General features: G+C 38.2%; 1 long non-coding RNA gene across 1 annotated transcript; it reads left to right on the top strand.

The window, feature by feature from the left end:
- The first annotated feature begins 723 nt into the window (after positions 1-723).
- On the top strand, positions 724-9772 carry Gm35615. Its single transcript, XR_382030.2, has 3 exons — positions 724-810; positions 7455-7497; positions 9324-9772. It is a non-coding gene; the product is annotated as a predicted gene, 35615 (long non-coding RNA).
- The last annotated feature ends 415 nt before the right edge of the window (positions 9773-10187 follow it).

Genomic DNA, 10187 nt, shown 5'->3' with positions numbered 1-10187 from the left:
ATTCACAGCATGATGCTTTACTTTGGAGAAATGTAGAGAAAAGAAGATATTATTAATGCTAAGTAAATGTACTGGTGAATTTTTTTTTTTTTTGTTGCTGTGATGAAATGCCATGACCAGTGCATCTTGCAGAAGAACAAGTTCATTTGTACTTAAAGGTCTAACAGTACATGAGTCCATATTACAGTATGGTGGCATAGCATTGGGTGGCAGGCATGTCAAGAAACTGAGAGCTCTCTTCTTCAATCTCAAGCAGGATGCAGAGAGAAGGAATTGGTCGTCATGGGAGGCTACAAAATCTTAAAGTCTGATCCAGTGTCATGTTTGCTTTAACAAGGACAAGTTCCTAAGCCTCCCCAAAATAGTGTCACCAACTGGGGAACAGTTGTTCAAATACCTGAGCAGATGGGGGACATTTCCATTCTGAGGTTACCCAGTTTATTAAAGTAAAGCTGAATCTACAATTTATAGGAAGACCCAATAATGGATCATGGTCCAGGCTGGTCAGAGGGGTTCCACACTAAATGGAAAATATAACTGAGAGCACAGATTTACAACTTCATAGCCAATTTCTTATTCATCCTTTGGAGGAGGCAAAACGTTTGATCTTGACCACACAGTTTATGCTCTTAAACTCCATTGTTAAGAGTGTTTTGAAGCAAATTTGTTGGATCTTTATTCCCTCAGTAAGTTTGCTTTCTTTATTATTTTTTTTTCATGAAGCCACAATAAGAGTTTATTGAAGATGTGCATCTGCTACATCTGCTGTGGGTCATTGCGTTACCAAGGGTTTGGCAATCACAGGTGCAGGTATGACTATATAAGTTATAAGGATTTGATCTCACAATAACCGAAGGCAACTATAACTTCAACTTTCCAGATGATCAAAAAAAGAAGCCTGGAAGTAAAATGTACCAGGAAATCTAACATTCTCAGTGTGGGTCTACAGCGTTTCAGATACACCCTAATAACCAGTATATCAACAAGTAACTAAAATGTTATAGTTAATTCACTCCATCAGTAGATGGTGAGGCAGATAAAAACTTTAGGGTATGCCATACTAAATGGGAGATGTGGGGTTTGAATTTCAGCTTTTCAGATCTTATGATCCATTATATGTAAGAGGAAAATACATATCCGAAAATTTCACTTCAAAGCCTTACACCGAGGCAATATTGCAATGGTTATGATGGTGTCAGGACAATGAAAATCCAGGTGTCTAGTAACGAGTAGACATGTAAACATGTGATGTCTAGGCTGTGTTTCTCAGCTCTTTCTTGTGGTATTTTACAAACAATTCACTTTTCATGTGCACATATTGTCTGTGTCACAAGGTCCCCTGGGCGATGGGGCAGCTGCTTGTGCTGTGGAAGATAAATGTGCTAAAATGATGACTGTTTCAAGTCCCTCAGTCATTTCAAAGGGCATTCTTAGTACAGACAGATGATGGCATTCAGTGTACTTGAAACAATACATTTGCAAGGTAAGTCACACAATGCCCTAGGATGACATTAGGACCTCAAATAGATTGTCATTGAACACAATACTGGAAATGCAGTCCATATAACTCATGTTCCATAACAAGGATATAACATCAGGGTTTTGAGTTAAAGTAAAATCATTTTCTTAAGGGAACACACCTTATTTTATTTCACTAAAGCTCTTATTATTGCAAACTTCATGCACATAAACTGCGCTAATAAAATTTCTTTTGGTATACTAGCAGTCTGCATTACACAAAACCGATAAAAAAGAGATTAAAAATTAAACATTTATGACCCCAGGAACTGCTGAGCAGGCTATGCAGAGCACATCTGTAACCATAAAAGGCAGACACTCGAAGTCGGAATCTGCCTGTTGTGCTTACTTAATTACTGGGCACAGTAACTTGTTGGATCCAGACAGAGCAAGGAGTTGGTTGTAGAAAATGTCATTTCCTAAGGGATTTCCCCATACAAATTCACGAGGGGAAGATTCTCTTTCCAATACCCAAGTGTGACTTCCATTATTATTAAATGGAATCACGTGTAGTAGCTGATGGTATAAAAGACCCCAGAGAAGGGAGATAAACCATCCCTTAGACCATGTCAGCAGTATTATTTAACTTCCAGTTTCTTAAACCTGGGGAAACAAGAAATAAAACTGACTCTTAATTAGCCAAACATTACAGTTTGTAATACTGTCCTTAATGAGTACAGATCCATGACTTCATGGTAACCTTGGTTACATCCACCTCTGTCCCCACCGTGTGCCACCAGGCTGCCAGCTTCTGTCAGATAGAAACCATGTTTTTAGTCATTGTTTTCTGTAGCATTCATCACAGCAGGGAGAGAATTCTTAGCACATACTCATTAAAATTGAACTATGGAAAAATAGCATGTTTTTCTGTTGGATTATGTGGGTAGATTTGTTAGTTCAAATTCACTTTCAAACTCAATTCCAAAACAAATCTGAGCGGCTGATCCAACATATTCAAAGTTACAAAACTACTCAGGTTGCTTTGGTTTGGTTCCTAAGAAGACAAAACAAAAGTTGTCTAGATAATGAGTTTCAAATGCAGGCACTGATTGATTCCATGCAATATGGAATCCTGACTAGTTCACTAAAGAATTACAAAAATGAAGGGCAGAAGGGTGGCTTAGTAGGTAAAAGCACTTGTCACACAAACTTGAGATCCTGAATCTCAGTCGCCAGGACCCTGGTAAATATCTGGGTAGCTAACCTATTCTGTGAAGTAGAAACAAAGAGACTCCGAAACAAAGTGAAACATGACAATTGATGTTTCAGATTGTCTTCTGACATCAACCAGGGCTGCAGGTACTTGAGTCTCCATGTCTATATTCAACACACACACACACACAGAGACACACAGAGAGAGAGAGAGCATATGCACACAGACACACACACACACACACACACACACAGACACACACAGACACACACATACACACACACACACACACACAGAGACAGGAACAGTGAGCCAGAAAAACAGATTTTAGTTGTAGTTCTGGCAGCAAACATTTATGTGGTCTCTAGTTCTCTTGATCACAACTCATTAATCACCATCACTTGGGTTGAAAATACCTTTCTCTGAGAGCTTCAGGAAGATGAAATAAAACAATAGGTGTGAGGCTATTTTCATTGTAGATCCCAGATGTTTATAACATCACTATTGTTTGTGGAAAGACTCATTTCCCAGCCTTTGATTGAATTGCAGGAAACACATCTGACATGTCTCATCCAGAGGATGGAAAGGACAGTCCAATCCTCTTTGATCTGCTACTAGAAACAAAGAGAACTTTGCAAACACTGCTACACAGTGATCCTGGGATGTTAAAGAGAATCTCATCTCTGGAACAGAGTGGAAGACTATCATAGAATGATCCAGGCATAGTTACCAGAGTCATACATGGAGACCTGTGGAGCACCTACCATCACTTAATCATAAAAGCAGACGAACTGTGCAAGTCCTTCCTTTGGAGGGACTTGATCTGTCCCTTTCTCATTCGTTGAGAAGCTATGATAAAGATGTGCTTACTTCTTAGCCTGTAGAACACAAAAATCTTGAATCCTCTAAAGAAGAAATTGGGTTTTTCTTTGGTAGGTGTTGCTCAAACATGGGGGTGCATCATACATACTCACAGGGGTTGTTTGTTGTTGTTGTTGTTGTTTATTTCTGGGATTGTATTTTAATTACAGCTCCATTCTTTACCTCTTAACAGTCAGCCCTGAAAACATATATAAAAGTAACACTATGTAGTCAGTATGTGTGTGTGTGTGTATATATATATATATATATATATATCACATGCAACACACACAATATGCCTGGCTTATTTTAAGAGAAAAACAGCCTGTGGATACCACTGCAAAGTTACTGATCAGTGTGCCTTAGGCCTTGGATGGGTCTGATACTCTTGCGTGTAATAGATGGTCCCAATAAGCCAGACCAGGAGCCAGATTCCATCCTATACAACTACAAAACTTCTAATTCAGGATTAGGAATAGAACTGTAATTAGGAATGATAAAGTGTTTTGAATAATACCCTGTAAGCTTATATTTGCATAGATTGGGTGAAATGGTTAATGGGAAAAAATCAGATCTGTGAGGGAGAAAAGGAGACATGAATATAGCCAAAGATGAGAGAAAGCATATAGGATCAGGAAAGCATATCAAAAATCAGAAAGAAAGAATATGAAAACACTGGAGAGAGATGCTCACACTCTGGGCTTGGAGGAGTTAAAATGAAAGCATGCATTAGGGAACACTTGCCCCAATGTGTTCCTGCCACCTTCTTATCTATCTTTCACTATGAGTTCTTTCTTCCTTCTTTGCTATCTCCCTCCTTCCTTTCCCTGTTCTTTCTTCTCCTCCCCCTCCCAGTTCCCTATCTCCTTTTCCCTCCCCACCTCTCTATTCCCAAAAGGTCTCCTGTAGTACCGGCTGACCTCCAACTCTCTATGTAGCTGAGGGTAACCTTGAACTTCTGATACTTCTGCCCCATCTTTCAAGTATTGGGATAATAACCATGTACTACCATGTCTACCAGTTAGAGCCATGCTGGGAAATGAACCCAGGGCTCTATGCACGCTAGGCTAGCACTCTGGACGAACTCTGATTTCCTTGCTAGAAACTATTTACAGGTCAACTATAATAATACTTCAGTCTTTGCAAACTGACTGAAATTGCTTATCCATCCACCTTAAAAAGTAAAATATCTATATTGTGCCAGAGACTCCAGCATATGTAATAAATAATATAGATTCCTAAAAGCTGTGATTTTTTCCTAGATGTTTTGATATAAAGAATAATTTAATATAGCTATTAAAACTTCAAAAATATATCAATGTGTTTTTTATCAGGTCCTTAAAATTGCATAGATTTTATTTAACAGGAAAAATGAGCATATTTTCAATTATATCTATTTCTTTGACTATTGGGATGTGGTAAAGACTCATATTTAGTATTTATTTTATTGAATCTTTGAGAACACTAATTCAAGAAGGTCTCATTACTGACTGTACATTTCAATAGCATTCTCTGACTTCAATTAGTTTATAGCATTTTATTAGCAGTTTTATTGAGATGTAATTCCCATTCTGTATAATTCACCCAACAAAACTACACAATTTGATGGTTTTTAGTATGTTCTCAAATATGTGCAACCATTACCACAGTCAATTTATAAAATATGAATATTTTCATCATCTAAACAGAAGGCTTGGGCACACTAGCTACCGTTTCCTCCCACCCTTGTGTAATCCGCAGCTCTTAGTAAATGTTAATCATGATTCACATGGCTTAGATTTCCCCCTTATGGACATTGTATAGGAGTGGAATCTCATAAAATGAGTTTGTTTTTGATGGGCTTCTTTCCTTTAGCAAATCTGTGTGTTCTGTTTCTTTTTTAAAACTGTAATTTATTTTTACAGAAAAGTTGAGAAGATAAGCATTCCTAAGAGGATATTTATATATATAATATTTATATATAATATATAATATTATATATATATATTGCTGTTTTCCTGTTATTATTATCTTATATTAGTTCACCATATTTCTCACAGTCAATGGTCCAATACAGATACAATGTTAGAATGGAAGCTTGTACCTTATTAACATTTTTTAGTTTTTTTTGTCTGCATGCATGTGTGTTATGAATATATGCATGTCTGTATGTGTGTAATCATACCTGTGTGTGACAGGTAAGTGTACACATGTATGCAAATACCTATGGAGAAGGCCAAAGATTATCATCAGGTCTCTTTCTGGATTACTCTCTGCCTTAGGTATTGAGGCAGGGCCTCTCCCTGAGCCTGGAGTGGCTGTTTCTTCTTGTCTCGCTATCAAGCTTACTCTCGAGGAATCTGTTTTTGCTTCCATGCAATAGGATTTAAGATGGAGCATTGCTCTTGTCTCTAGCTGCATATGCAGCAGAAGATGGCCTAGTCGGTCATCACTAGGAAGAGAGGCCCCTTGGTCTTGCAATCTTTATATGCCTCAGTACAGGGGAGCACCAGGGCCAAGAAGTGGGAGTAGGGAGGTAGGGTAGTGAGGGGGGAGGGTATGGGGGACTTTTGGGATAGCATTTGAAATGTAAAAAAAGAAAATACCTAATTAAAAAAAAAGAAAGAAAAGATGGAGCATTGTGTTCTTCAAATATTTCACTTGAGTTCTGGGACTCCGAACTCTGGTCTTCATGCTTAAGCAGCAAGCACTCCTTGTGCTAATGTGTGCTCTCTCCTTGGATTGCATTTTCTTAGTTTTTACCTAGTGTTGTCACCTCCAGGACTCCGGGAGGGGGGTACTCTACATTATATTTGATTTCCTTGCTTACCTTTGGCTGTGGCATTTAAATATTTTTCATGTTTTTATCAAGTAAAAAATGTATTTATTTCTGATATTCAGCATGATCTTTTAAACTATGTACGTGTTGTGTAGTGTCTCCATGTAAATTACAATCATTTCCTACCTTGTGTTCTTATTTTCTGTGACAAGAACACTTCAGTCCCCTCTTCTTTTTCAAGTATAGAGCACATTCTTATTCTGCTGTCTCTATTTTACACAGTACATGCAATAGACTTGTTTACAGTGAATTACTTCATTTTGTGCAAAAGTGGAAAATATGTATATATGTCTTCAACAAAGAAAAAAAATCAGACACTTCATGTTTTAGAGTTGGATTTTGCATGAAAAGCTGGCAATTTAGAATAATGAAAGGAGAAGGAAAAAAAATTCCTACCAAGACATGGAAATCCTGTCACTAAGAGTATGGTGTGACTTAATGAGAACAAACACTTAAGCTAGTTAAGAAAATGTGATTTTTATCGAAGAATGCTTTCATCTGGGCAAAGCTGCTCGTGGAGGTTGAGCAGAAGTTTGAGCAGCAGGGGTGGGAATAACCAGCAGACATAGAGTTTGACTGGTGGGCTTCCCTCTGATTTGTGGCCCAGAGCTCACGCTAATGTCAAGAAGGTTAGATGAAGCACACGTGATATTTGTGATAGCATTAAGCATGCGAGAGCCACTCATTTGTAGTTTGTGATGGAACATGTTAAAGGTGATTGTGGGAAGGTCATGGTCTTTGTAACTTGTGTTGAGCAGTTCAGCTTTTGGTCACACCCCAACAGAGTCACTATAAGGGACTAGGTGAGCACAGGGCTGTGGAAAGGGTGACCTGCGTGTAGATTGCACTCAACAGTTGGCTGTGCGGATTGGTTCTCAGAATTACAGATCTTAGCTGATTGAGAGCAGCCAGTTGGACAGAAAGATGAGAAGAGGAAATCACAACACTGTAGGCCATACAGTACAGTATCATCAGAGACTGACGTGTCTGCATCCCCTCATTTCCCAAATGATTACGTGTTAAATAACGTGAAGAAACTCTCTATCATATATTCAATTAAATAATGATATTAACCAAATGTACACCTTTTTTATATTTCTATAGGTGTAAATAAGAACATGGCATAGATGGAGAAAAACCCTATTAAGTAAGTAGTAATCCAAAGTTAAGCCTATCTCCATTGAGCTTATCTTTTAGGAAGTAGTATAAGCAAAACTCCTAGAGTAACAAAATTCTCTCAATATTTATTTCCTGTACATGGCAAATATAAAAACAAAACAAAACAAAAATAACCCAAACTTATATATATATATGTGTGTGTGTGTGTGTGTGTGTGTGTGTGTGTGTGTGTGTGTGTGTATAGTAAATGGGAAAATCTCTCCATAAAAAGAACACCTATGATCAGGCTGAAATCCGTTATGCCAGTGTTGTCCCCAGCTGGTTCAATTTGGCTTTACAGTGGGTCATTTATTAGCACTTGGTAATGGGAATGCTGAAAGCTGTATAAATGTTGCAGTGCTGGTGGACATTACTGGAATAATGGAGCCTTTAATCACTACCTGTGAGGGAATGGAGGGGTAAGCTCTTCAAGTATTTTGACAATATGGAAAATTCCTGGAGGAGAAACAAGCATTTTTGGAGATATTAGGTAAGTATTTCACTAGTGCCCTTTAGCCAGTACAGCAGTTTCTATAAAAACAAGAGGTTTGTTGCAATTGATAAATGGAGAGTCATTCTAAATTGGAATGCCTTTATTGTAGCAGTTGTTCTATGATGCATTGCTCCATACTTGTGGAGGTTACTAAGTTAGCAGTACTTTCTTTTTTGTATGAATTTTCCTAATTGCAAAGTGCTTTATGATTTATTATACAGTCTATTATTAGACATGATTGAACCAACTAATATTCTATTAATTACAAGATGCTCTTTTGCCTGTACCATACCTACATCTGGAATGAATGCAAAAAATGTTATTCAAGTCATTAGTTCACATGGTACACATTTTTCAAAAATAAAAAGGCACATTACATCTAAGGGAAACCATTATGCCAAGAAAAATTGAATGCAATTTATTCAGGAGCAGACAGGTTACTTTGTATTAAAAAGAAAATTATCCAATTTGTTGATCATATCCTTTTCTTTGGTAGAAAGATAAGCAAAAACTAAGGCCCGCATTATAAATCTGGAGATATTTTATAAAAATCAGTGTGGCTGATTTTCTTGTGAAAATGCCTCAGTTTAATTGAACACCCTAAACCTTTCTATGAATAAAGTCAAATATCTCATAGAAGTTAAAGAAGGTGATATTTTATACAATTGGGCACAAACATTCAGGTGTGTGTTAAGATAATATTCTTACCACATGGATCCAGTTTGAATCTCAGGATTCCTCAAACAAATTACTAGAAATGCAAATTATTTCCCACAAGAAGCCAACCATAGAGATGCAGTTCAAGGCTCTGCTTGCTACTAATTGCGGGCTTGAATTCAATTCCAAGTGTCTAACTGAACAAAGGAGAGTGGAGAGCTAGAGAGTAAGCTTTGAGATAGTCAAGCTTCCTTCAGGGATCCAATAGAAGGGATAGTGCCTATGAAGAGCGTCCATGGTCCTCTGGAGGGAGCCAAATGAAAAGAGCAAAATAGAGAAGAATAATCTCCAATTATGGTTTGGATTAAGAACTTTCTCCTTAACCTCAAAAATTTACCTAAAAACTGGAGAAAACTATGTTGCTGCTTAGTTGAAAGTTTCTCCCTTCGTCTGCTCTATGACAAAAAGATGTCGACTAAGCATCTTCAGGCAAGTAGGGGCATTACTTTAGGTGATGCATAATAGATCACTAGACTCCCTCCTGAGGTGGATCTAAAATAAGATGCTTATCTTTCCTCTTCCTCCCCTCCTCCTCCTGTTCCTCCTCCTCCTCCTTTTCAGTTAACTCTCCCTCAATTTCTTTTTCTTTCCCTCTGTTTCTCTAGCACCTTATAGAGTTTTCTCTTGATCTTGGGGCTGGATCAAAGTATTCAGTCTCCGAAGCTGCTGCTGTGCTCTCTCGGATGAGTGCTTGAATTTCAGACTGTACTTCCTGCAGCTGGTGGTGAGAATACGATGAAGGCAGAACATACAGAGCCTCTGGGGGGAATATTCCCACTCAAGGGATCATCAGGAGCTTGACCTTGGGCTAGCTAGAGCCTTCAATGCTCTCACCTTTGGGAAAAGACTGAAAGCATTAGATGTGTTGGGGATTTCACGGGGATTGGCAGCCTTGAAATGCTCTTTGGATATTACTTTTAATATTTGAAAAAAGAAAATCTTTTGATCAGTGATCACACAGATTGTCCTGAAGTTTCAAGACCCAGTGAACAGACCTTGCTCTACTAAGTAAAACATTCTTTCAAGCCATATAGGTAATAAAAACCAAATAAAATGAAAGCTTGTTCAGTCAGTGCAGGGAATACACCGCTCCAGGAAATGAGAGGGCAGAGGCTGGCAATGCAACTCAAGGCTAGTCAGCCTGGCAGCTCTATAATACATCCCTGGGGCTCTCTGGCTTTCTATTCACAGCATGTGGGCTTCTATTTTGGGATCTTCCCTTACAGAACTCAAGGCATCCTCACCTCACATCTATAGCAGCCCTAAGCATCACATCTTCACAGTAAAAGTCACAAGGGTGTTAGGAGAAGAGCTCATGTTTTGCTACCTTTAAGAGTCTAAGAACCTGCCACATTAGATGTTCTCATGGGATGAGATTGGACATCATGCTCATTCTTTACCAATGGCAAATTAATGGAATTGCCATGATTAGCATAGCCTAATTAAATAGTGGGGAGTAAGGGGAAGCT

Source organism: Mus musculus, chromosome 13, assembly GCF_000001635.26.
Source record: "Mus musculus strain C57BL/6J chromosome 13, GRCm38.p6 C57BL/6J".
Lineage (NCBI taxonomy): Eukaryota > Metazoa > Chordata > Mammalia > Rodentia > Muridae > Mus > Mus musculus.
This window is presented reverse-complemented; position numbering and strand designations above follow the sequence as displayed.